Here is a 26,444-nt window from a genome sequence, read left to right as displayed (position 1 = left end):
TAGTCTTTAAAGTGCTACATAGTCCTGTATTTTGTTGCAGCTTAAAAGTCCAACATGCTTTCCATTGCACCACAGAGCCTGATATCTACACTCTCTGCTTTGCAGCACGGCAATTGCTGGTGGCAAAGGAAGGGGAGCCAGGTTTGTCTCTCTTGGGAGAGCAGGTAGGAAGAGGGAGAGAGCCACTGAGCCCCTGACAGTGAAAATAAGAGCTGAGCCACAGTTGGAGAATGTGGGCATCGATCTCACTGCCTCTTGCATGCTAAGCAAGCACTCTACCACTTGAGCTAATTCCCCCACTGCATTTACAGTGGCCTTCTTGGAGGCTCTTCCCTTCTCCACAGCGATGTCTGTCATCTAGGTCAGTTAGTCGTGGGAAAGGAGAAGGCTCCGAAAAGGCCTCAAGGGCAACTCTCAAGGAGACTCCCTGCAGCAAAGCCATGGGGGGGCTCTGACATGGCCCCTGCCCTGCAGCCTGTCCCACCTGGCCATTGTCATGGACTCTCTGTGAGGTCACCACCTCCCAACCTCCTTTAGCCAATAAGCTGACACATTTCTTACAGGGAGTCCTGGGAGATGAAGCAGCTGGAGGGAGCCAGGAGAGCAGAGGCCAGCCTGAGAGCTGAGAGTCAGAGGTGCCCACTGCACTTTCACACCACAGGTCCTGTTACAGCCCCTGTTCTCTCCCATTTCTGCCCCATCTCCCAGGTGTCCATGTTGTTCACTTACCTGTGGGCTTTGGGCACCTACCCCCATCAAACCTAGTTTAAAGCCTCCTCACTAGGGTAGCCAGTCTGCACCCAAATACTCTTCCCTTCCTCGACAGGTGAACACCGTCCCTGCTGAGCAGCCCTTCCTGCAACAGCATCCCATGGGCAAGGGAGCCAAAGCCCCCTGCCCATGGAGCTTTCTGTGCCCAGGAAGCCAGACCCCGCCAGGGCTGGAAGGCGGGAGGGAAATGGGGAATGGCTGCACTTTGGGAGTCAAAGGTCTTGTCTGGGACCATAAAGTAGAAGAGTTTTGAAGCAATTTTGTGGGTGGGCACCGTGGCTTAACCTAATACATGGAAAGTGCCTGGTTCGCAAAAAGGCAGAAACACAGGGTCTTCTCTTATTGCGGCTCCCCTTGGCGCCCACAAGGCAGTTTGGGTATGTCTACCCTTGCACCCTCTTTTAAGAGAGGGATGCAAATGAAGACATTCAAAATAGTAAATGAAACTGGGATTTAAATATTCCGTGCTTCATTTGTACATTTGCATTATGGCGCTATTTCAAAATAACAGACACTGTTAAGGTGTGGTTAGTTCAAGAGAAATAACTGATAAACCTCATTGTATTAAAGGGGCCCTTGCGGCAGGCACTGTGGCTTAGCTGGCTAAAGCGCCTGCATCATAAACAGGAGAGCCTGGGTTAAAGTCCCAGTAGTGCCTTTCAGAGCCTTTGCTCACATTTTCCTATGTCCTTCTGGGACACATGGAACCCATGGAACTGCTGGTTCAGGAAAAGGCTGATTGGGGAGGAGTGTTGGGAAGAAGGAAACCACAAGCCTGGAGCAGGTGCAGAGGCTGCTGTGACTGGCACTGGCAAGGCAGGGCTCTGACTGCAATTGCTGGGACAGGAGAGCCAGCACTACACACTCATGGCTTCTTGCACAAGAAAATCAAAAAGTCTTGTGCAAGAAAATGTCCACACTGCCATGTGTGAGCTGTGTTTTTGCACAAGAGCACCCTAGGCAGTGTGGACGCTTTCTTGTGCAAGAAATCTCTGCTGAGCGTCCACACTGCCCTCTTGTCAAAAAAGAGCGTAGCTCTTGCACAAGGAGCCCTCTCTTACCACGCCATACTGTAAATTTATTTGTGCAAGAGCGGGCAGGCAGTGTAGACGTTCTGCAGATTCTTGCGCAAGAACGGCTGTACTGCCTACCTTTCCTGAACCAAGTGTAGACATAGCCCTAGAGAGCCTGAAGGTGAAACCTCTGCAGCCATGGAGAGTGAGGGTATGTGGGCATCAGGTGCTTCTCACTTGTGGTTTCCTTCTTCCCAACACTCCTCCCCAATCAGCCTTTTCCTGAACCAGCAGTTCCATGGGTGGCCAGGGGAGGACTCGTCTGTGTCCCAGAAGGACCTGGGAAAATGTGAGCAAAGGCTCTGAAATGCACCACTAGGACTTTAACCCAGGATCTCCTGTTTACGAGGCAGGTGCTTTAGCCAGCTAAGCCATGGTACCCCGCTCAAGCAGTTTAGTGAAACTGTTCTACTCTATGGTCCCAGACAACACCTTTGACTCCCAAAGTGCAGCCGTTCCCCATTTCCCTCCAGCCCTGGTGATGTCTGGCTCCCTGGGCACACAAAGCTACAGCTCAGTGGGCAGAGGCTCTGACATGCACATCTCCCCCAGCTGCTGGAACTGTGGATCTCACCTTGAGGTTGGGCACAGTTGGGGGGAGGGAGAAATGCAACAAACATTATCTGGCTTGTAAACTCCTGGCTCTCAGGGTTTGGGTTGGTGTCCCCAGGTGGGGACCTGGCCTCCTTTGGTTTGGTCTCTTCCTGAGAGCACAGAATTAATAAGAGAGAATTCCTTCCCTTCCAGCAATATGAGTTGGCCAAAGGGTTAGTAACAGACTATTTGCCCAAACTGAAGTATTGGTAAGAAAAGCCTTTTTGGAATAGTGGTTACTGGGTTTGTTTAACATGCAGCAGATTGTTGGTTCAAAACTCTCTAGAAACATAGGCTCTTCAGGTGTCCCTGCTGATGGGATAGGCATGTTCTACTCTGAGTCGCGGGTCTCAGTACTTGGGTAGCTTGTTTCCCTGCTGAAGGTTGTGCAGGGTTGTCCTGGAAGCTCTGGTCCTAGGTGGTTTCGGATGCAAGTTCTTCTTCCCAGTCTTACTTTCCCTTTTCCTCCTTCTTCTACTTCTCTTTTCCCCTTTTCCTTCTTCTTCCTGGTCTCCTTCTTGGATCCCACTTTAGATAGTGAAAATTGAGTCCTACTTAGCAATATCTTAACCAATTATTTTAATATAATTTTACTAACCAGTCATAAGATACTATTGTGATTTACCTAACCAATCATACTCCACCACCTTAGTTGATTGACATCTAGCAAAATTAATTATACAGCAGACAGAAACAGATCCAAACCAGACAGCGACCACCCAGACAAACAATAGGAAAGGGAGGACAATCATCATAGAATGCCAATTGCACAAACACAACTATTGGTAAGCGGTTTCTTGCCAGACAAAACGGCGTTTAAGTTTTCTCTACCCATCTTGAGATCTGTTTCTTATCTGGTAACAGTGGGTGCCACTAGGATAAGATCCCTTCTCACAGCTTAGGGTACGTCTAAACTACATGCCTCCGTCAACGGAGGCATGTAGATTAGACAGATCGGCAGAGGGAAATGAAGCCGCAATTTAAATAATCGTGGCTTCATTTAAATTTAAATGGCTGCCCCGCTCTGCCGATCAGCTGTTTGTCGGCAGAGCGGGTCAGTCTAGACATTCCCCGGTCGACAGAAAACCCTTTTGTCGACTGCCCCGTTATGCCTCGTGGGATGAGGTTTACCAGGGCGGTCGACAAAAGGGTTTTCTGTCGACAGGGGAACGTCTAGACTGACCCGCACTGCCGACAAACAGCTGATCGGCAGAGCGGGGCAGCCATTTAAATTTAAATGAAGCCGCGATTATTTAAATCGCGGCTTCATTTCCCTCTGCCGATCTGTCTAATCTACATGCCTCCGTTGACGGAGGCATGTAGTTTAGACGTACCCTCAGTGTGACACTATTTCAATGTCATTTATATGGAATGTGAGCATGTGATTCCGTGCTTTATAGCTAATTGCTACTGTGCTCCAGTCTGGCTGCAGAAGAAGGCTTCAGTTTAGACCTACTGAATAGCTACAGGCCTTCCAATCGGGCTACAGAAAAACCATATTGTTAGAGAAGACATTTCCAGGCCAAAGACAGCAGGACAGACAAAGCAAAGTAAACACAACTACAAAGCAACTCGAAACCTCAGTCTTCTGAACTGAATTCAGACACCTTATCCTTTAGGCCACACACTATTAGCTTTTTTAGCAATGGATTTCTTGAAATGTGTAAGCAAGGAAAAGTCTAGCTAGTCCATCAGGTTTTATTAGTTTCCTTGTTTGGGGGGTTAGAAATCATGTCTGAGCTGGTGAATTATTTTTATTTTGTGTAACTAAGGATTGCAGCCCAGGGATTTTTCCTGAGTCTATTTTACTTCGTGGCTATCTACCACCTAGGCTATCTCCATACTGCCATTGCCCATCCCAAGGGAGGTGGGGGAGAGTCATTCTCCATGGGTGCAGAGGTTGCACTCTCAGGCTATGACTACATTGGCGTGATCTTGCGCAAGCACTCTTTTGCGGGAGAGTTCTTGTGCAAAAACTCTTCCAGAAGAGAGCGTCTACACTGGCATGTGCTTTTGCGCAAGAGCATCCATGCCAGTGTAGACGCTCTCTTGCGCAAGAAAGCTCTGATGGCTATTTTAACAACAGGGCTTTCTTGCACAAGAAATTCATGTTGCCTGTCTACACTGGCCTCTTGCGCAAGAACAGTTGCGCAAAAGGGCTTATTCCTGAGCAGGAGCATCATAGTTCTTGCGCGAGAAGCCCTGATTTCATACATTAGAACGTCAGTTTACTTGCACAAGAACACGCCGCCCGAGTAGACAGGCAGCAAGTTTTTGTGCAAGAGCAGTTGCTTTTGCGCAAGATCACGCCAGTGTAGACAGCCTCAGGATCTCTGGGCACTGACACTTCCAGGGAATCACAAGGGCATGTGGCAGCAGCCTCTGCACTTGCTCCAGGCTTGTGGTTTCCTTCTTCCCAATGCTCCTCCCCAATCAGCCTTTTCCTGAACCAGCAGTTCTATGGGTGGCCAGGGGAGGCCTCTTCTGTGTCCCAGAAGGGGATAGGAAAATGGGAAATGAAAGCTACAGAAAGGCACCACTGGGACCAAAACACAGGATTGCTTGCTTAGTAGACAGGTGTTTCAGCCAACTAAGCCATGGTGCCATTCTCAGACAGGCTTGTAAAACAGTTCTACTCTATGATCCCACATAAGCCACAGCTCCCACCTCCAAAGCCTCTTTAAAACTGTTCTAATTTATGGCCCCAGACGACACCTTTGACTCCCAAAAAGCGACCAGTCCCCATTTCCATCCAGCTTTCCCACCCTGGCGGTGTCTGGCTCCCTGGGCACAGAAAGCTACAGCTCAGAGGGCAGAGGCTCTAACACGCACATCTCCCCCAGCCGCTGGGACTGTAGAGTTGCCTTGAGGTTGGGCAGGGTTGAAGGAAAACAGAAGTGCAATAAACATTGCTTGTCTGGATTGTAAACCCCTTTATCTCAGCGGTTGGATTGGAGTCCGCAGGTGGGGGGCCCAAACTTCTTCAATTTGCTCCCTTCCTGAGTGCACAGAATTAACAAGAGAGTATTTCTTAACCCCAGAGCAATCGGAGTTGGCCAAGGAGTTAGTAACAACATTTTTGTCAACATTTAAGTACAGTTAAGGAAACCCTTAGGGGTGTTTCTGTGAGGTTTTTAGACTAAGGTTCATTCAAGTGGTTTGTTTTTTTGTGGACCTTCCTCTACCACACCCCTAGAGACTCTGGAACAAAGAAGACATGAGAAGAACCCAACTTTCTTCCTTTTGCTGTGACATGGATGGATCTAGCTCAGGTTTCACTCATGTGAAGTACCTGTTACAACCCCAGTGCTCCTCTGCCCCTCATCAGCAATGTCATCCACTTGTGGGGGGAAGCATGTGCCCTGAGACTTGTAGAAAGGACAACCTGAACAAACCCAAGCTATGCAGGCACCCTTCGATAGCTCAGCTGGCAGAGTGGAGGACTGTAGTGTGTGTTTGGCAAGTGATCCTTAGGTCGCTGGTTCAACTCCTGCTCGAAGGAGCCATTGTTTTCCCTCCAGCCTGTCCTTAGAAGAAAGCAACCAAAGTGATTGCCTTGGGTCCATGTCTTCAGTTGACTTCAGCAATGCAATTGACAGAAAGATTGTGGGTAGGAGCTGACAATCACATTTCTTGGGCTGCGCAGGTTCTGTCCACACACAAAAGTTCTTTTGGAACAATGGCCATTATTCCACAACAACAATGCAAGAGTCTACACAGTAATTCCGTTATTTTGAAATAATTCTGAACTAACAGACGGCTTATTCTGACTTCTGCAAACCTCATTCTACGAAGAATAACATGTAATCCAAATTAGCTATTTCAAAATAAGGTCTGTGTAGATGCGCCACTGCTGCTAGTTTGAACTAGCCCCTGCACAGGGCCAGTCTGAGTTATTTTTCCTGGGGCTCTAAATCAAGGTAGCTCATCTACACTGGGGAGCCTGCTCGGACTATTCTGAGGTTTCCCTGCTGTGTAGACGTGCTAGTTCGAAATAAGCTATTTTGGAATCACTATTCAAGAACAGCTTATTCCAAACTAAATGAGCTGTGTAGTCGTATCCAGAGAGATGAAGCAGCAGGAGGGAAGTCAGGAGTCCAAAGGCCACCCTGAGAGCTGAGTATCCCAGGTGCCCCATGCACAGTCCACTCTATGGGTCCCATGGTGTAAGGGGCAGCACCCATGACTTTGAATTCTGCAATCTGAGTTCAAGTTTCAGTGGGTCCTGCTGGTGGGGGGCTTGTTATGAAGTTTTTCACACTGCACGGCTATGTCCATGCTGCAGGCTTTTTGCACAAGAACCACTGTTCTCCTTCCTCTGCCGGGGAGGGAGCCAGCTCATTCCCATGAGCCCACCTACAGATGAGGCAGGGTCTGGAGAGGTGACGCAGCTGAATGGAAAAAGCAAGGAGAGAAGAGTTTCCGCTACCAGCTGAGAACCTCAAGCACAGAGCTGTGTGATGGTCCCATAGGGGAAGGGGTCAGGAGCTTGAATCTTATAAGCTGAGTTCAAATCTCAGTGGGACCTGCTGGGGAATTGTTGGTTTGTGTAAATCCTTGAATATTGATCTTCTTGCCCCTCTGGCTCAATTCTACTTTGTGCTTCTTCACTTTCTCAATGTAAGGACTTTGGAGAAAGCTCTTGAACATCTGCTCCAGTGGCGCAATGGGTCAGTGGGCAGTATTTATAAAGCAGTGTGCATAGGAGACATGCTGAGGTTGTGAATTCAAACCTCACCTAGAGCAGTGGTTTTCAGTCCCTGCTGGGCTGCCCCTTTCCACTGAATGCTGGGGGAGCTGCAATTCCAGCTCAGAGGAGTCTGTCAGTCAAAATTCCCCCTTCACATATTATGGCCTCGTCAGACTGAATGTTGGGTGGCCAGAGAAGGTCCTTCTTGCTTCCAGGGTCTTGTTGCAGGTCTTCTCCCCCCCACTCCTTACCCATCAGCAGCTGCTGTCCCTTTCAGCCATTTGGTCAGCTTAGGCAGGGAGGCAGGAAATGGGGGAAAGGAGCCAGACAAGCTGAGGGAGGCGGGGAAATTCTGATCTCTGCATCTCCCCATGTGAGGGTTTGTCTACACGTCATTCCTCTTTCCAGAGAGAAATGCAAATTCAGCTGAGTGACATTGCAAATGAAGTGGAGATTTGCATAATCACATCTGGCCACTATTTTGAACTAACAGGCGCTGTCTAGACACAGTTCTTTGGAAAGAAAACCCTTCTTTCGAAATCCCCCTTATTCCTTATGAAATGAGGTTTAAGGGTTATTTCTGACGAAGGGTTTTCTCTCGCAATAAGCGTATCTCAACAGCGTTTTGTATTTCAAAATAAAGTATTTCAAAATAGCACTGGTCTGTGAATATACAAATGAAGTGCAGGATGTTTAAATCCCAGCTTCATTTACAATGTTGAGTGTCTACATTTACATCCCTCTCAGATTCTCTGGGCACTGACACTCCCAGGGAATCACAAGGGCATGTGGTGCTGGCTCTTCTGTCCCAGCAATTGCAGTCAGAGCCCTGCCTTGCCAGTGCCAGTCACAGCAGCCTCTACACCAGCTCCTGGTTTCCTTCTTTTCAACACTCCTCCCCAATCAGCCTTTTCCAGAACCAGCAGTTCCATGGGAGGCCTCTTCTGTGTCCCAGAAGGGGACAGGAACACTTGAGCAAAGACTGAAGCAAGGTACCACTGGGATTTGAACTAAGGATCTCTGATTTACAAGACAGGTGCTTTAGCTAACTAAGCCACAGCACCCTTCTTGGCTACACCTGCAATATGGAGCTTTTCCAAGATAACTTTTGTATCTGGGAAAAACTCTGCCCCATCCATCGAACAGGTCAACTTTTTGAGATCAGTTTCCAAAAAGTGGGCGTGTTCTTTCGGAAGCCCTGTATTCCTCATTTTATTAGGAATAAGGACTTTTCTGAAAGAGGAGGTTTTCCCCACATTCGGGCCCGTGTAGATGGGCCAAATGTCAGAAAAGACTCTTCTGAAAAAAGAAAAGTGTCTTAAAACTGTTCGAATTTATGGTCCCAGACAACACCTTTGAAGTCCAAAGTGCAGCCATTCCACATTTCCCTCCAGCCTTGGAGGGGTCTCAAGGCCTGTGCAGCCCAAGAAATGTGATTAGCAGCTCACACCCACAAACTTTTTGTCAATTGCAGTGCAGCCTAAGGGTCACTTACCAAGCACGCAGGACAGTCCACCACTCTACCAGCTGAGCTATGGAAGGGGGCCAGAGTGCTGCTGGTTTGTCCGTGTTGGCCCATCTACAAGTGTCAGGGCATGTGCTCTCCCAAGCGAGTGGCATCGCAGAAGAACCCAGGAGCACTTCCCATGCAGAAGGACCCCTGAGCTAGATCCATTCACGTCACAGCAAAAGAAAACTAGCTGGGTTCTTCTCATGGGTCTTTTTTTGTTTCAATGTCTCTAGGGGTGCAGAAAGGGCAGACCCAAAAGAACCAAACCGGTCGAGTGCATCTTGGTCCAGCCTCTCACTTGTGCTGCTCGCTCTCCCAGACTGTTCCTACGCCCAAGGCAATAGCTCCACACCCAATGGATGGGTGAGCAGAGGCCAGGGGGCAATAGGCAGAGCCTGGCAGCTGCTGGGACCGGACCTGAGGGCATCAGGGGAAGGAGCAAGAAACACAAACTCAGCCCCCTGCGTCTCTAGCCAGGCTGGTGGGTTTCATGGCTCCAGCTCATCTGAACCAGATGGATGAGAGGCCGAGCACCAGTGGGCATTAGACACCCAGAAGAAGGCACAAAAATCTCTTCTCACCAGCCTGAGAACAAGAAATCTAAACCAGGAGGGTTTTGCAACAACCAGCCTAGGAAAATCCCACTGACAGTTGAACTCAGGTTGCAAAGTTCAGAGCCCTGAGCACTGCCCCTTGCAGCATGGGACAAACAGCTGAAGTTTTGGGGGGGCACATGGGACTCTCAGCTCTCAGGCTGCCTCTGCTCTCCCGGCTCCCTCCAGCTGCCCCATCCCAGCTGCTTGTTTATTTTTGTTTTTATTTAAATACCAGCTCTAGTAGAAGCCGTGTGACACTCTCCCCTCCTCCATCACAGCATGGACAGGTCGCCGCCCCCAACCAGACTCTGGAATGGCCCCCTGCATTTCCCCTGGCCCCATGGGGCTGGCAGGAAAGAGGCCCAGGGCCAGGCTAGAGCCAGGGGAAGCAGAAGGCAGGAAGAGCCCCAGTCTACACAGCTCCTTTTTGTGCAAAAGCCTCTTGTGCAAAAACGGACCCCAATTAATTATGCAAATGAGCATGGCAATATGCTAATCTGTGCTACATTTGCATGAGGTTTTGCGGAGGAGAGATGCAGTATGGAGATAGCCTAGGTGGTAGATAGCCGTGAAGTGACATAGACTCAGGAAAAATCCCTGGGCTGCAATCCTTAGTTACACACAATAAGAATAATTCACCAGCTCAGACGTGATTTCTAAACCCCCAAACAAGGAAAATAATAAAACCTGATGGACTAGGGCAGTGGTCCCCAATGCGGTGCCCGCAGGCGCCATGGTGCCGGCTGGGCCATTTATGTGGCCTGCGGAGCAATCTGGGCTGGCCCGGGCATGCGGCAGGTGCCAGCCCCAGGAGCATGGGCGGCCCCTGCCCGGGGTCACAGCACATGCTGGTGCCGGCCCTGGCTCCGGGGTCGCGGCACAATCCGGTGCTGGCCCCAGGCGCGTGACGCATACTTGGCCCTGCCCCCAGGCACGTGGCCCATGAGCGGCCCCACCCTTGGAGGCGCAGTGCGTGAGCGGCCCTGCCCCCAGGCACCCAGCATCCCCAAAATGTTGGGGACCACTGGACTAGGGAGACTTTTTTCTACCCACACATTGCAGGAAATCCAATTGTCTGCAAGTCAAGACTGTGTGGCCTAATGGATAAGGTGTCTGACTTCGGATCAGAAGATTGAGGGTTCGAGTCCCTTCACAGTTGCATTTACCTTCCTTTGTCTGTGCTCATGGATCCTGATGTTGCTGCCCTGGAAAGGTCCTATGTGGCAATGTGGTTTTTCTATAACCCCATTAGAAGGCCTGTAGTTCTAAATTATGGGGGATATTGTGGAGTGTGGGGGTTACTGGCTTGTGAAAGCAGGATTGGTGGTGCCAGGAGAGAAGTGGCAGCCTGGCCCGGGGGGTGGAGCATCAGCCAGCAGGAAGGGGGTCTGATCAGGGCGCAGAGATCCTGAATAAACATTGAAAAGCCTTTTAAATATCCCTGCTGCTGCCAGTGCCAGTGAGGTTTAAGGCGCTGCCATGTGTCAGAATGCAGAGAGCACGAAGGAGTCTGACCTCCTAGATTCCATTTTGTCACCCCCTCGAGTAGTGTTGTTTGTCTGTGTGATAGTCTGGTTTGGATCTGTTCCTGTCTGCTAGATAATTGATTTTGCTGAGTGTAAATCAACTAAGGTGGTGGGGTTTGATTGGTTAGGTAATTCTGTTACAGTATGTTCTGATTGGTTAGTGAAATTATACTAAAATAATTGGTTAAGGAAGAACTAAGCAGTATTGAGTTTCTCTATATAAACTGGGGTCCAATAAGAGACCAGCAAGAAGGAAAAGGGGAGAAGAGAAGAGGAAAGACCTTGAAGCAGAACTCACCTCCAAGGCAGCCTAAGACCAGAACAGCCAGAACTCCTCTGCACTACAGTTTGCTGTGTGAATACTGTGGTAGGTGATATTGGGAAACAAACCCTGAGTGAACCTCTTGGGTCACAGCTGCTGGAACAATGAGGTAAGATGAATGAGTGGGGAGTTGTCATGTGAAAGTTAAGACTGGTTTCCCTGACTGGGAATTGAACCCAGCACACAGCAGTGAAAGTACTGAATCCTAACCACTAGACCATCAGGGACACATAAATAACCATCTTTCCTTACCTACCTTAGCCTTTCACATGCCACTTTCTGTCCACTTCAGGACATGGGTCCATTTTCCATTGCCCAGAGGGGACAAGAACAGAAACCAAACAGAACATCAGAACAGCCAGACGGGGCCATGCCAGTTGTCCAGCTAGCCCAGGATCCTGTATCACGACAGCAGCCAATTTCATAGCCCAGTGGGAATCCTCAGGACAGACAATAGTTCAGTGATCCCTCCTGTCGCCCATTCCTAGCTTCTAGAATACACCAGCTAGGGACACCTGCCCTGTCCATCCTGGTTAAATGCCATTGATTGACCTTTTCTGCATTAAATTATCCAGTTCTGATTTGGACCTTCTTGTAGATTTCACCTTCACAACATCCTCTGGCAAGGAGTTCCACTGGGCGAAAAATGCTTCCTTGTGGTTTATTTTTATTTTGGTTACTTACCATTTCATTCTCTCACCCAGGATCTTGAGTAGGAGAAAAAAAAATCTTATTTGCTTTCTGCACCCCGTCATCGTTACGTAAACCTCTGTCCCGTCGCCCCTTAGTCGTCCCTTTCCCAAGCTGAGAAGAAGAAGTTCCATGAACTCGTGTGAGCTGCTGTTCCAAAAAAGAGGCATTTCCCGTGGAAAAGATGGCCAAGCCCAATCTCCTACACCGAGCCCCAGAAAATACCAATGGATACTGGGCACTTGTAAAGCTCCCTCTCGGGCAATGCTACGGAATGGATCCGGCTGGCCATCGGGCTGACTAACCCATCAACAGACGAGTCCCAGTGAGACTTCTCAGCCCAAGTGCAGAGACTGTGGAGTCTCCCACTCCCAGCCCAGGGGCAGAGGGGCAGCGCCCTGAGGAGGCGGGTCTCGAGGCAGCGGAGACCTTTGAAGGGAACGGAGACGTAAGGTCAGAAGGAAGGAGAACAAGTCACCTCTTCCCAGGTGAGATGTGGTGGGAAACTACCAGATCGGGGGCAAGCCGAGCTCCAAGGGCTGGTTCCTGCCCTGGTGGCTCCTTGCAGGGCCTGGCTTGAGAAGCACCAAGGACCCGTGTGTGGCCAGGAGAAAGGGTGCAGAAGGAACGTGGATGAAGGAGCAGGGTGGGGGGAGCAGGAACAAGGGAGGGTGTCAAAGGAAGCTGGGTGGGAAATGGGGTGGCTGGGGTCTGGACATGAGGCAGGATGTTATGTGGCTTTGTGTCAGTAGTGGCACTTCCAGGGTGGGCCCCGGACTGAGTGGCTGCAATGACCTGGCCCCAGGTAAGTGACTGCTGAGACCTCTCAGCCCCAGCCCTGCCTCCTCCCATCTCAGCCTAACCTGTTTACCTCTCCCACATGCTCCTGAAAGCCAGCACACAGGCCACCCAGCCCTGCACCAGGAGGAAAGCCCTGAAACTGCCTTGTGGGCACCCAGAGGAACAGCAATAAGAGAAGACCCTGTGGTTCTGCCTGGCTTTGAACCAGGGACCTTTTGCATGTTAGGCAAATGTGATAACCACTACACCACAGAAACACAGTTAACAGGGATTTCTGCTGCCGCACTTAAACTTGAGCAAATATTCAGTTGCTAACCCTTTAACCAACAGAGATTGCTGCAGGGCAAAGGAATTCTCTGTTGTCAATTTTGTGCCCTCAGGAAGGGACCAAACTGAAAGACCACCTGGGGACTCCAACCTAAACCCTAGGACCAAGGGGTTTACAAGCCAGAGAATCAAAGTTTGCTGCATTTCTCCCTCCCACAACCCTGCAGAACTTCAAGGGCAACTGTACAGCCCCAGTGGCTGGGGGAGATAAGCATGTTACAGCCTCTGCCCACTGAGCTGTAGCCTTCTGTGCCCAGGGAGCCAGACACGGCCAGGGTGGGAAGGCAGGAGGGAAATGGGGAATGGCTGAACTTTGCAAGACAATGGTGTTGTCTGGGACCATAGAGTAGAACAGTTTAGAGGTGGGTCTGAGTAGGGCACAGTGGCTTAGTTCGCTAAAACACTTGCCTCATAAACAGGAGATCCTGGGTTCAAGTCCCAGTGGTGCCTTTCAGAGCCTTTGCTCACATTTACTCATGCTCTTCTGAGACCCAGAAAAGGTCTCTCCTGGCTGGCCACCCATGGAACTGCTGGCTCAGGAAAAGGCTGAGTGGGGAGGAGTGTTGGGAAGAAGGAAACAACAAGTGAGAAGCACCTGATGCCCACAGACCCTGACTCTCCATGGCTGCAGAGGCTGTGCTCTCTAGGTGCTGACACCCCCAGGGAATCACAAGGGTGTGTGGAGCTGGCTCTCCTGTCCCAGCAGTTGCAGTTAGAACCCTGCTTTGCCAGTGCCAGTGACCTCTGCACTGGCTCCAGGCTTTTAGTTTTCTTATCAGTAATCAGCCTCTCCCCTCAGCCTTTTCCTGAACCAGCAGTTCCATGGGTGGCCAGGGGAGGCCTCTTCTGTGTCTCAGAAGGGCATAAGTAAATGTTAGCAAAGGTTAGAACAAGGCACCACTGGGACTAGAACCCAGAATCTCTTGATTATGAGGCAAGGGCTTTAGCCAACTAAGCCATAGTGCCCTGTTCCAAAGTCTTTTTAAAATGGCTCCTTATGTTTCCAGACAACACTTTTTCCTCCCAAAGTGCAGCCATTCCCCACTTCCCTCCAGCCATCGAACCCAAGCGGTGTCTGGCTCCCTGGGCACAGAAAGCTACAGCTGTGTGGGCAAGGGGCTTTGGCTTCCTTGCCCATGGGATGCTGTTGCAGGAAGGGCTGTTCAGCAGGGACGGGGTTCATCTGTGGAGGAAGGGAAGAGTATTTGGGTGCAGACTGGCTAACCTAGTGAGGAGGCTTTAAACTAGGTTTGATGGGGGCTGGTGCCCAAAGCCCACAGGTAAGTGAACAACATAGACACCTGGGAGATGGGCCAGAAATGGGAGAGAGCAGGGGCTGTAACTGCAGAAATAAAGGAGGGACGCGGGACCACTAGGAAGCAAAATCTAATCTGTGCCTTAGATGCTGGTACAGACACACAGGATGATGTGTAATAAGCAGGAAGCAGTTGGTATCACAGGGACTTGGTGGGATAATACACTTTATTGGTATATTGGCACAGAAGGACACAGCTTGCTCAGGAAGGATTGGCAGGAAAAAGGGAGGAGGAGTTTCCTTAGATATGAAACATGCGAACACTTGGCCTGAGGCAGAGATGGACACAGGAGACTTGTCAGGAGTCTCTGGGTGAGGTTAAAGGGGTAAAACCCCAGGGTGATGTCACACTAGGTGTCCATTACAGACACCAACACAGGCAGAAGAGGTGCCTGAGGCTTTTTAAACAATTAACAAAATCATCCAAAGCACAGCTGGTTTCACACACACTCAGCCTCACCCACAGCTGGGAGGCAGTTTGCTGTGAGCTGAAAAGAAACTGGCTAGTAGAACCAAGGCTGAGGATGCTTCTGTGTCCAGATGTGCAAACAGCTGGCAGCCAAGTGCTGGTGTGTTCCTGCCCTCCCCAGGCAAGTGCATCCCCTCCTCTGGGTGTTACAGGCAAGACTTTGCCTGTCTGGCTTTTAGCGAGGAAACTTTTCTATGCCGGGCAAAAGTGACACCCCCTGCACTGCAGAAACCAGCCCACTGACTATTGCAAAGAGGCCCCTAGAAGCACTTAGCCGCCTTGTTGGCTGTGCCTGTAAAACAAAGGAAAAAGCAAATATCTATCACTGGAGAAAGTGGGCATCGATCCCACTGCCTTTCACATGCAAATCAAGCGCTCTACCACTTGAGCTAATTCCCCTGCCTGTGATTATGTTCACTGTCCCACCCACCTTGTCCCAGAGCCCACAACGTTCCTTCTGTTAAACCCTCATCTAAATCTTGACAAATACCCAGAGAAGTTGCAGTTCCCTTTACAAGACTCTGCACAGCTCAGTTCCAATCAGCCGGTCTTCCCTAGAGCCCAGAACATCGACTGCGGCAGCGTCGCTCTTACGCCCAGTGTAGACACGGCCTTAGAGCGACACAAACCAGCCCCAGACACATTCCTGGCTAGGACCAGTCACAGTGTCTGGGCTCCGTGAGGGTCCGTCCTACCTGAGACGTGTGTGACACAAAAGCCTCCTGTTCCCTGCCCAGTTCCCAACACTGGCTGCAGACCCAGCGATATTTGGTGCCTTGGCTGCTGTCCCTGCTGGCAGGGAGCTGTCCTGCACCTGCAGTTCATCCGCCTCCCGGAGAGGCGGCAGCTCTGTGAGGGGGAGAAGCCGGGGAATTTCCCTGCATGTGTAAAAACCATCACTGCCGGCCCGGGCTGGGCCAGTGCACTGGCATCCCTCATGTCTGGAACATCTGCCAGGGAAAAACTGAAACCGCATCAGGAGATAAGGGGTCAGGGTCCCTCCTGGCAGGAGCTATAGGGAATGGGCTACCTCTACTTCTCCCCAGCAGGAAATACTGGACCAGGGGTCCCTCCACCCCTTCCCAGGAGGAGCTATGGGGCCAGGGGACCCTCCCCCCCAGTAGGAGCCAATGTGGGCTCACACACACACAGGGGCACACGCCCTCAATAACGGTGCCCAGGGCAAAACTCGCTCTGCTCCTGGAACAGGAAAAGTGATTAGCAGTGAGGCCCTTCCCTGGCAGCACCGTGTCAGACGGTTTCTTCTCGGCCTGGTGCCTCCTGAATGCTGGGAGGAGCTGCCTGGGTCGAGGGGCTGCAGTTCCCTGGAGAGAGGGGCTGGCTACATCTACCCTGCAGACTTCTTGCTCAAGAACTGTTTTGTGCAAAAGGTCTTGCACAACAGTGTGTCCACACTCCCATGTGCTGTTGCACAAGAGAAGTGATTTTTGTAAGAGCGCCCATGGCAGTGTGGACGTTCTCCTGCGCAGGAAAGCTCTGATGGGCATTTTAGCCATCGGGCTTTCTTGAGCAAGAAACCCCTGTTGGCTCTCCACACTGCCTCCTTGTGGATGAGTTATTGCTCAAGAGAGTTTATTCCGCGTGGGGAGAGGAATAACTCTTGTGCAAGAAGCCCTGTTTTCTGATGCTGTACTATACATTTACATGTGCAAGAACGGGCCTGCAGTGTAGACGCTCTGCAAGTTTTTGGGCAAGAACATCTGCTCTTGCACAAAAAGCCTGCAGTGTAGACGTAGCCCTGGAATGTAGACACAGCCTGAGACAGACAAGGAAAGGAAGTGGCCAGAGCCTCCCCTCAGCAGGCTGGTCCTCAACAGGACGGGCACGTCTACACAGCACCCTCACCTCCATGTAAGCTGTTCAGTGTGAGCGGGCTGCCCAGGGCCCCAGGGGAAGGTCTGTGGGGAGTTTCCAAGGCAACAACAACTACAAAGTTTCATAATCTACACTCATGTGACTGTGATTTATTCCTCCACTAACAAGTGTCTCTGAAGGGATGAGAAATGCAGGGCCCAGGTGCAGGGAGCTGGGTCACATTCTCCTACCTGAGTCTCAGTCCTGGCTGAAGCCTGGCTACAGAGAGAAGAGGCCAATGTAAACAGCCCCATTGTGTCACGTTACTAGCTTTTGAGGGGAGCAGCAAGATCACTGATGCACCCATGGAGGGGGGTGCTGGCCACAAAAATGGGATAAAAAGCGGCATGTGGGGTGTTGAATAGGAGCTTACTGTCTGCCAATCCTGTGTACGCTATTTATGTGATGGTATAATATCTGTGTGTGTATAGGTAGGAATCTGTAATGTGTGTGGATACTGAATATTTCTCTGAATGTGGTTGAGCATTGGGCTGAGCCCAGCCTATGGACATGCTAATTGGTGAGGCCCTGTGGGACAATGGCACTCGATGGGCCAAGGACACACCTAAAGCATGAGGGCGGACACCTGAGAGCTGCCAGCAGGGATAGGCCGCTGGCCAGGTGACCTGCTGGAGCCAAGAAGAGGCCAAGAAGATAAATAGGCCATGTGGTGGCCTCCATCTTGGTCTTCAGCTCAGCACTTCATCCCAGAGGGAGCATTGCAGGGATCGAATAGCCGGAAAGACCTGTGCACCCATCCTGATCCTAGGATGTGCAACAAGGACTCTTAAGCCAGCAGCTGTAACATCTCTGCTAGAGCCTGCATCGAGAACTGGGAGATTTGATGCATGTAACGTACTATTCTTTAACAACCTTACTCTCATGCTTTTCTTTATTGTCATAATAAACCTTTAGTTGTTAGATGCTAAAGGACTGGCCCAGTATGATGTGTGGGTAAGGTCCAGAGGGTAAATTGACCAGGGATCTGTGGCTGGTTTCTTGGGACCAGACAGAACTTTTTCGGGGTAGATGGGATTGGGTGCTAGGACCCCCCACCGGTGTATGAGGCCCGGAGCCATCTGGGGCACGGATATTGCTGGGGTGTTGGAGGGGTTTTGCTCGTGAGGCTTCAGGCAGGCAGCTGAAGCGCTCTGTGGGACTGGTTTGTGGCCTGTTTGGAGAGGTCACCAGTCTGGGGGCTTTAAGGATCCCCGGATTTGAGCAATTCGCCCTGAGCAGATGCCCTCAGCTGTGCCCAGACACGGCCCGGTCTATCACACCCAGTAAGGGTGGAGGGAAGGGCTGGTACTTGGAGGTCAGGAAGGGGGTTGTTCTGAGAGGCTGCAGGTGCCGTTAGACCCTTTTGTCCCTCCATGTCTCCTACCAGTGCTGTGCAATAGGCAGGCTATGTCTACACTACACTGTTCTTCTGGAAAAAGCTATTCAAATTGTGAACCCCAATTTGCATAGCTTTTTCTGCTTTTTTTTAGGAAGAGGCTTTTCTGACATTTAGCCTGTGTACACTGGGCCAGATTTGGGGAAAAAATGTCTGTTTTGGAACATCCCTTTGTCTTCATAAAATGAAGTTCACAGAGATACGAAAAAAGCACGTCTGCTCTTCCGAAAAATTTTGTGGAAGAGCAGATGTGTTCTCTAGACTAAAGCAAGGTGCTGGCAACAAGAGATTCCAGCTGCCTCTTTTCCCTGGGTGTCAGTGCGCCGTGCCGGCCACCAGCCACCTTCACCAAACAAACCAGCTGGACGAGAAAGCCCATATCACAGTGAGTTACCAGTGGCCCTGTCAGAGAAGAGCCCTTGGCAGCTGCAGAGACGTCCCGTCAGCTGCTGGATGCGCCTTTCTGAAAGGGCCATTTGTGAGCTGTACTCTGGTTGGCTGGCTAGCTCAGTTGGTTCATGCATGGAGCTAATAATACCAAGGTCATGGATTCAAGCCTTGTGCTGGCCACAGATATGTTTGTTGTGGTGACTATTCTACCCCCCTTTAGCTGCCTACTATGGACAGGGAAGCAGAAACAGGCAAAAGACTGCAAGCTTTTCAGGAAACTGGTAGGAAGTGGCTCCAGCCTGCACAGACCCAGTGGCTAAAAGGGCTTTGTCCTGGCTGGCTTTTCCTGATAGCAGGGAAAACTCTTTTTTTAGTGTGGGGCTACTCATAGGCCTGCTGGCTCAGCTGTTTAGAGCTTGATGCTAATAATGCCCAGGTCACTGGTACAAGCCCCATGCAGACCCCACAACAGCCAAATTCGGTTTTTTTTGAGCTGCTCCCAATGAAAAGCGGTGAGAGGGAGCCCTTGGCTGTGGGACCCACTTGTGCCTGTTGTTCAGGGTTAAATAAGATCTCCCCCAGGAGGTTGCCTGTTCCCTTCCCACCTTGCATTGGCTGGGAATCAAATCAAGCAAGGGGCAGCAAACGCCAGGCACTGTCATTGTCTGGGACACAGATACAGACACTCTTGGAGCTGTGATCCCAGGAGGAGTCCCTGCAGTCCATGTGGAGGAATGTGGACACTTTTGGCCAAATGGCCAATGGTCTAGCAAAGAAAGGTCACCTCCCTCCTACCCCCACATCCTAGACCAAGTCAGAGCCAAGGTCAAGAAGTCACAGCAGAGGTATGTGTGGGAGGAACCGCATTACTGTGCATGCTCTTGGAGAGGATGAAGAGCTGTGAGAGGCAGCCCTCAGCTGCAGAACCCATTTGTGCCTGTTTTTCAGGGTTCAACTAAAACCTCAGTGAGGAGCTTTGAAGCTCCCTCTTTACATTGCATTGGCTGGGAATTGAACCCAGGTCAACTGCTTGGAAGGCAGCTATGCTCACCACTATACCACCAATGCCTGCCTGCAAAGTTGCTGGGAAAATTAGTGAGGGAATTCTACATCTGCCATGAGGCTAGCCAGAGGCGAGAGGGTGCCTGTGTGCTTTGGGGAAAGCAGAACTTCTTGGCTGTTAGGCAAAGACCAGAAGTGGTGACGCTGGGGTAGTGGCTGCCCTGCACTCTCCGTGGTGTGAGGAGCTGGGCAGGAGAGGAGTCCCAGAGGTTGTTGGGTGGGAGAGTAGAGTTTATCAGATTTTGGGCTAAGCTCTAGAGCAGCCAAGGGAGAGGTGGGGAAGTGACTTCTGGATACTCTGTGTGGCCCAGGGATGAGGACCAAGAGCCGTCCTTGTGCTTTTTGCCGTAAAGTGTTGTTTCTGTGTCCTTTGCCTAAGATCGAGCACTTCTGCCTTCCGGAGAGCCATGTCACAGGCACAAGCCCCCAGAGACCCCTCCAGGGACACATCACAGGACCAAGCACGGGGCAGAAACACTGGGCACTGTCAGTGTCTGGGCCAGAGATAAAGACCCTCTTGGAGCTGTGATCCGATGGGGACTCTCTGCAGGCCCGGCAGTCCAGGGGGAGGAATGCAACATTTATAAACATAAAAACATAAGAACGGCCGTACTGGGTCAGATCAAAGGTCCGTCTAGCCCAGTGTCCTGTCTGCCGACAGTGGCCAGCACCAGGTGCCCCAGAGGGGGTGGACTGAAGACAACGATCAAGCGATTTGTCTCCTGCCATCCTTGTCCAGCCTCTGACAAACAGAGGCCAGGGACACCATTTTATCCCCTGGCTAATAGCTTTTATGGACCTAACCTCCATGAAATTATCTAACATATGGCCCAATGGCTGATGGCCGTGCAGAGAAAGGCCACCTCTCCCCTCCTGCATCCTAGACCAAGTCAGACCCAAGGTCAACGAATTGCGGGAGGGGTGTGTGAGGGCCCGTGAGGACAGGTCCCGCTCTCGGGAAGCACCGCAGCACTGTGCATACTGTGAGGAACTGGACCGAATCCCGGGGTGTGGGGAGCCCCTGTCTCCAGGGATAGTTGTGGAGTCTGGGATGGAGACACCTGGGAAGCAGCGGCTGCAGCTTCAGGATGACAACGCTGATGTCCTGCAGCTCCAGGGGATGCAGGAGGACTCCCAAACGTCTTCAGGTAGCGGGGAGGGAACATCAGGTGAGTGCTGGGAGGTTGCAACACCCAGGACATGTCGACACTTGCAGTCTCCTTCAGGAGAGGGATGCAAATGGAGACATTCAAAATTGTAAATGAAACCGGGATTTAAATATCCCACGCTACATTTGCATAATCGTGTCCGGGCGCTGTTTCAAAATACTTTATTATGAAATAAAAAACACTGTTTAGATGCAGTTATTTGGGGAGAAAACCCTTCTTCCGAAATAACCCTTAAACACTCCCCTCTGGTCTGGAACTAACAGCAGTGTCAGCGTTTGCTAGTCGGGCTCTGGACAGCACCTGCGCAGAGGGAGATGGCAATTGCGGGACTCTCTGGCCAACTGTCCCAATGTCTCAAAGCAGAAAAGATAGCAAAAGAGGCCAATGCAAACAGCCCCTGGCAGCGAGGAAGTCAGCATGTCGGTGGGTGGGGCAGGGAGCTGGGGGCAGATTTTGACTCTAACTAGCTGGGTGACCTTGGCCCATTCAGTGAACCTCTCCCTGTCTCCATGGCCCTGTCTGTACAGCAGGGACAGCAACACTAACAGGCCCCGCAGGAGGGGGCTGGTTTAATGCTTCACCCCAAGGCCCAGCAATGAGCCCCCAAGCTTGCCCTGTGTGCTGGAAGCCAGGTTTGCTGTGTGAATTCTGTGGGGAGGGTGAGATCAGGCCTGAGCACTGGGATTATTTACCAGTTTCCCTTATCCTGGGACACTGCTGACTTCACAGCTGTGGTGGCTGAGTGGTTAAGGTGTTGGACTAGAAATCCAATAGGGTTTCCCTGCGCAGGTTCAAATCCTGCTCACAGCGAGGCCTGTGTTTTGGCCACGCCCTAACCAGGGCAACAAGCTGCACAACCCCTGAGCCACTCTCCCCAACCCCAGTCAATCCCTTTCTGTGCCTTCCGAGAGAGACACAGGGCATGGTGCCTCCTTGTGGGTCCCTGGGCTCTGGGGAAACTCTCAGCTCCTGCAGCCTCTGCCCTTTACCCATCACCCCATGGCTCAGCTCTACCCCTGGGCGCTGCCCTGCTCCAGTGTGTGATAGGAGTTGAGTGAGAGGATGGAGCGTCTGGGCCTGCCCCCAAAGGTCCATCCATGAAGGGCAGAAATGCTGGGGATATGATGTGGGTCACTCCTCCCGAGGTGCACACCCCCCCCCCCATGTTGGGAGCAAAGGGTCTAGAGAAGTATTGGAGCGGGGAGGTCTTGTTCCCTGCTCTTGCTCTGCCTTGGGCAAAGAATTAGTAACAGAATATTTGTCCAAGTTTATGTACAGAAAAAAACTGACAAGCATGTTTCTGTGGGGTAGTGGTTATCGTGTTTGCTTAATTTGCAAAAGCCTCCTGGTTCAAAGCCAAGCAAAAAGTGAGAACAGGGGGTTCTGCTCCTATTTGTGTCTCCCCAGGTAAACACAGCCCCTGCTGCTTGGGGATAAGCCCAACTCCCAGGTTGAGTAAAGCAAGGAACAGCAGGAGCCCTGTCCTAGAAAGGGAGGGGCCAGTGTGTGTGAGTGCATGGCCCAGACAGACAGCCCCAGGGTGCAAGGACATCTCTAGTGGCCCTGAGGGGGGGGAGACATGGGTGTTAACAACATGCTCATGTGGTGCCATGTTCCAGCACAGCCAACAGGGAGTGTTTTTTGTGGTGTCACCTGATTGCCCCCAACTGTAGCCCTTGTACCTGCCCTGTGGCAGGATAGAGACCCAGGGCCAAGAGAAAGCAGGAAGAGCCCCAGGATGCAGCTCATCTCCCCTTTTCTCCTGCAGCGCAGGTTGTGATAACAGCTCTAAGCAAAACCATCAACTTGAAGTAATTAGCCCCTATTGGAGCATGCCAAAGCCTGGGATTGAACCAGGGACCTTTAGATCTTCAGTCTAATGCTCTCCCCACTGAGCTACTTTGGCTGTGATAAGAGGCCTGCGTGGCCTGTAATTCTCTGTCCAGGATGTTTTGCCGCATGTCGTCATGCCCTGCCCAGGAAGGCCAGACTGGCCTTTCCACAGCGCCCCTCCCCCACAGCCCAGAGCCAAGGTTCCCTCTAAGCCAGGCCTGGGCAATACAGGCCAGCGGGCTGGATCCAGCCCATGAAGCCACCCAACATGGCAGCAAGAAGCCTCAGGCAGATTCCCTGCTCGCCCTGCCCCCACGCACAGCTGAGAGAAGGGGCTGCTGGGCCCTTTGTGTCTCTCAGCTGTAGAGGAAAAGGCTTCATGCCTGGTCCCTGCTCCAGGCTTGTTTGTGGCCAATGGGAGCTGCCTGCTTGAAGCCCTGGCCAGTCCCCACAAGCTCTTATTCACCCAGGCGTGTGACCTGTGCCCCCTGCGCAGGGAAGGGGCTGCCTGAGAAATGTGCTTGGCTGCTGGGAGTGTCTCCCAGTCAGAGCCTGCCTCTGGCACCCCAGCTTTGTGGGAGGCCAAGTAGGAAGGGGCCTCTGGAGGCTCATAGCCCCCTGGCCTGCTGTGTCTGTGGAAAGGGGGGAAGAGGACACATACCTCTCACTGGGGAACAGGGCGCATGGATCCCACTCGTTCCTGCAGAAAATGAAACAGGCTGAGCATTTTGCAGAGAACGGACCAGTCCCTAGAGAGATGGAAATGGGGCCGTTCCTTGTGGGGAAAGAAGTGGGTGTGTCGGGAGTGGGGTTCGAGTTCAAACCTCTCCACAGACCAGAACCCCACATTAGGGGCAAGAAAGAGCCTTGAGTCAGGCAGTGGAGAACACATGGCTCCTGTTACACTGAGATGGGATATTAGGAACTTTTTCTACAGGCAGCCTGGCTAGCTCAGTTGGTAGAGCATGAGACTCTTAATTTCAGGGTCATGGGTTCAAGCCCTATGCTGGGTGGTGCCCTTCCTTAACTCACATTCTCAGCCTGTGAGCAATTGGCTCTCAGTTTTCACCAGGGTTTTAGAAAGAAAAAGTCTAGTCCTGGGGTCCAGCTTTAGTAGAACCAAAGAGAGAACCAACTGCAATTTCCATCTTCTGAGGAGAAGGGAAGAGGATTTTCTTCTCCTCAGTTCTAGCCACATCAGCCCAGGGGGGAGAAAAAATAACCCTCTGCCCACTGATTGTCCCCGGTTAGCTTCTGTAGCTTCACCTCCTTCCACAGCAGCTCCAGCTTTGAGCTACAAATCTCAAGGTGCTTGTGAGGAAATTAGGTGCTTCCCTGAGAACAAGAGGTGGAGTGTTCACAAGGAGCATCCCCCTCCCCTGCAGAGCAGGGTGTTAGAAAGAGCTAGAAACAGAACAGTCAGACAAGTTCCATCCCTTGAAATGTGTTTCTGTGGTGTAGTGGTTATCATATTTGCCTAACACGCAAAAGGTCCCTGGTTCAAAACCAGGCAGAAACACAGGGTGTTCTCTTATTGCGGTGCCCAGGTAACTGCAGCTGCTGCTGACCAGCCTGTTGATGAGCCCAAAGCTCATGTGACAGAGGGGGGGTAACGTCAGCTGATAATGCCCCTGGGTGCCAACCTGGGGAAGCCAGATAAATTAGGCCAGGCAGCTGCTTGTGCCTTGGCCTCCCTGCCCTCGGAGGCTGGTGCATTGGGCTGGCTCTGCCTGCTGCCTCCCTTGTGTGACTTGCCCAGTGTAACAGGCCAAATGTCAGAAAAGCCTCTTCCAAAAAAAAAAAAAAAAAAAAAGCAGAAGAAAAAGCTGCACAAACTGGGTTTTGAAGTTTGCGTAGCTTTTCCCAGAAGAGCAGTGTAGGGCAGACATAGCCTGAGTGTTGCTCAGCACTGGTAGGAGACAGGGAGGGATAAAACGATCTAATGGCACCTGAAGCCTTTCAGAACAACGCCCAGCCCCAGCCACAAGAACCAGCCCTTCCCTCCATCCTCACTGGGGTCTGCTGGGAACTGTCTGGACTCAAGCTCACCCCAGTTTCACCCTAAGGATTGCCTGTTCTGTAAAAGCTGCGCCCTGGAAATGAGAAAGCAGCTAAAGTGAGACTCATGGGACTTGAACCCACAAACTTTGAATGTCTAGCTGGGCTCACATGAATCACTGCAGCTTAAAATAGTGCTAGAAAAGTAGCCATGTTAGTCTAGGGTAGCTGAAACAAAATACAGAAAAAAAACAGTTTCTTGCCATTTCAACCAGAAAGGACATTATCTCAATGACTTAATTACCTGCATCCTGCTTCAAAAGCCTTTTAAAACTGCACTTTCAAGGGAATCCTCTGAACTGTTATTCATGCTAAAATTCGACACTTTACGGCGGGGTCCTAACAAAGACTCTAGTTATCTTACCCATTAAAAAGATAGCTTCCCCAATTATCACCTCTAATATCATTAGCTCACAGACATTTACCTCCCCCCCCACATCCCCGTTTTGTTCTGAAATTTGATTTGTCCTTTTCATATGTGTTCGTTTTTTTTAATTGTATCCTTTGGTATATATGGTTGTGACAATTTTATTCCACTATTTGATCTGAGGAAGTGGGTCTGGCCCACGAAAGCTCATCATCTAATAAACCATCTTGTTTGTCTTTAAAGTGCTACATAGTCCTGTATTTTGTTGCAGCTTAAAAGTCCAACATGCTTTCCATTGCACCACAGAGCCTGATATCTCCACTCTCTGCTTTGCAGCATGGCAATTGCTGGTAGCAAAGAAAGGGCAGCCAGGTCTGTCTCTTTTGGGAGAGCAGGTAGGAAGAGGGAGGAAGCCACTGAGCCCCTGACAGTGAAAATAAGGGATAAAAGCTGAACTGTATTGGAGAATGTGGGCATCGATCCCACTGCCTTTTGCATGCTAAGCAAGTGCTCTACCACTTGAGCTAATTCCCCTGCTGCATTTACAGAGGCCTTCTTGGAGGCTCTTCCCTTCTCCACAGCGACGTCTGTCATCTAGGTCAGTTAGTCTTGGGAAAGGAGAAGGCTCCGAAAAGGCCTCAAGGGCAACTCTCAAGGAGACTCCCTGCAGCAAAGCCATGGGAAGGGGGGGGGGGGGGGGAGGGGCTCTGAGATGGCCCCTGCCCTGCAGCCTGTCCCACCTGGCCACTGTCATGGACTCTCTGTGAGGTCACCACCTCCCAACCTCCTTTAGCCAATAAGCTGAGGGGCTGCAAAAGGCCCTTGTGATGTCACTGCCACACCCACCCCTGCCCTCCAGGGCTAATGTCCTGCCCCAGGCAGCCCCTTTGCATGGCTGAGCTGCTCCCAGGGGTGAAAGTGACACATTTCTTACAGGGAGTCCTGGGAGATGAAGCAGCTGGAGGGAGCCAGGAGAGCAGAGGCCAGCCTGAGAGCTGAGAGTCAGAGGTGCCCACTGCATTTTCCCACCACCCATCCTATGGTGTAAGGGATAGCACGCAGGACTCTGAGTCCTGCAATCTGAGTTCAAATCTCAGTGGGACCTACTGAGACTTAGCTGGTTGTTACAAGGTTCAGGTGCTTTGACTTCCATGCCCTGAAGCTCAATAAGAGAGGTTTTGTTCCTCTTGCTGGGTGTCTGAGGCCACTGGAGCTCTATCTCCAGATGGAGCAGGCCAGCGGGAAGGGCCTGATGCCATCACAGCTGCAGGGCAGGTCACCCATCTGGCCCCTGAGCTCAGCCTGTGCTGGAGGCAGCCAGACAGTGTGAGCGGGTCAGAGCGGCGATTTGGGGAAGCGTCCTGAGTCCTGGCTCCCAGCCACGCACCTTTTTACAAAGACCAATGGCCCCTGCACAAAGTGCATTGTGGGAATAAGAGTTGGGGCAGCAGGAAAGGGGCCGGCACCTTAGCACCAGGGCATGGGCAGGAGAAGATGGGAGTGAATCCTGCTACCATGGCTTGGCCCAGAAGGGCTGGGATCTAGCAGCTTTTCACCCCAGCTTTGTGGGAGGCCAGATAGGAAGGGGCCTCATAGCCCCCTGGTCTGCT

The 26,444-nt window shown here is 51.4% G+C and overlaps 7 non-coding genes across 7 annotated transcripts; 3 read left to right on the top strand and 4 right to left on the bottom strand.

Moving 5' to 3' along the window:
- The first annotated feature begins 10,320 nt into the window (after positions 1-10,320).
- TRNAR-UCG (transfer RNA arginine (anticodon UCG)) lies at positions 10,321-10,393 on the top strand. Its single transcript has one exon. It is a non-coding gene; the product is annotated as a tRNA-Arg (tRNA).
- An 844-nt stretch (positions 10,394-11,237) lies between these two features.
- On the bottom strand, positions 11,238-11,309 carry TRNAE-UUC (transfer RNA glutamic acid (anticodon UUC)). The gene has a single exon. It is a non-coding gene; the product is annotated as a tRNA-Glu (tRNA).
- A 1,448-nt stretch (positions 11,310-12,757) lies between these two features.
- TRNAV-AAC (transfer RNA valine (anticodon AAC)) lies at positions 12,758-12,830 on the bottom strand. Its single transcript has one exon. It is a non-coding gene; the product is annotated as a tRNA-Val (tRNA).
- A 6,511-nt stretch (positions 12,831-19,341) lies between these two features.
- TRNAG-UCC (transfer RNA glycine (anticodon UCC)) lies at positions 19,342-19,413 on the bottom strand. Its single transcript has one exon. It is a non-coding gene; the product is annotated as a tRNA-Gly (tRNA).
- A 1,891-nt stretch (positions 19,414-21,304) lies between these two features.
- TRNAS-AGA (transfer RNA serine (anticodon AGA)) lies at positions 21,305-21,386 on the top strand. The gene has a single exon. It is a non-coding gene; the product is annotated as a tRNA-Ser (tRNA).
- Positions 21,387-22,409: 1,023 nt separating this feature from the next.
- TRNAF-GAA (transfer RNA phenylalanine (anticodon GAA)) lies at positions 22,410-22,482 on the bottom strand. The gene has a single exon. It is a non-coding gene; the product is annotated as a tRNA-Phe (tRNA).
- A 1,373-nt stretch (positions 22,483-23,855) lies between these two features.
- Positions 23,856-23,928, top strand: TRNAV-AAC (transfer RNA valine (anticodon AAC)). The gene has a single exon. It is a non-coding gene; the product is annotated as a tRNA-Val (tRNA).
- The last annotated feature ends 2,516 nt before the right edge of the window (positions 23,929-26,444 follow it).

Source organism: Pelodiscus sinensis, chromosome 19 (genome assembly GCF_052426305.1).
Source record: "Pelodiscus sinensis isolate ZL-2025 chromosome 19, ASM5242630v1, whole genome shotgun sequence".
Classification (NCBI taxonomy): Eukaryota; Metazoa; Chordata; order Testudines; family Trionychidae; genus Pelodiscus; species Pelodiscus sinensis.
The sequence above is the reverse complement of the archived record's forward strand: the minus strand, read 5'-3'. Positions and strand labels throughout refer to the sequence as shown.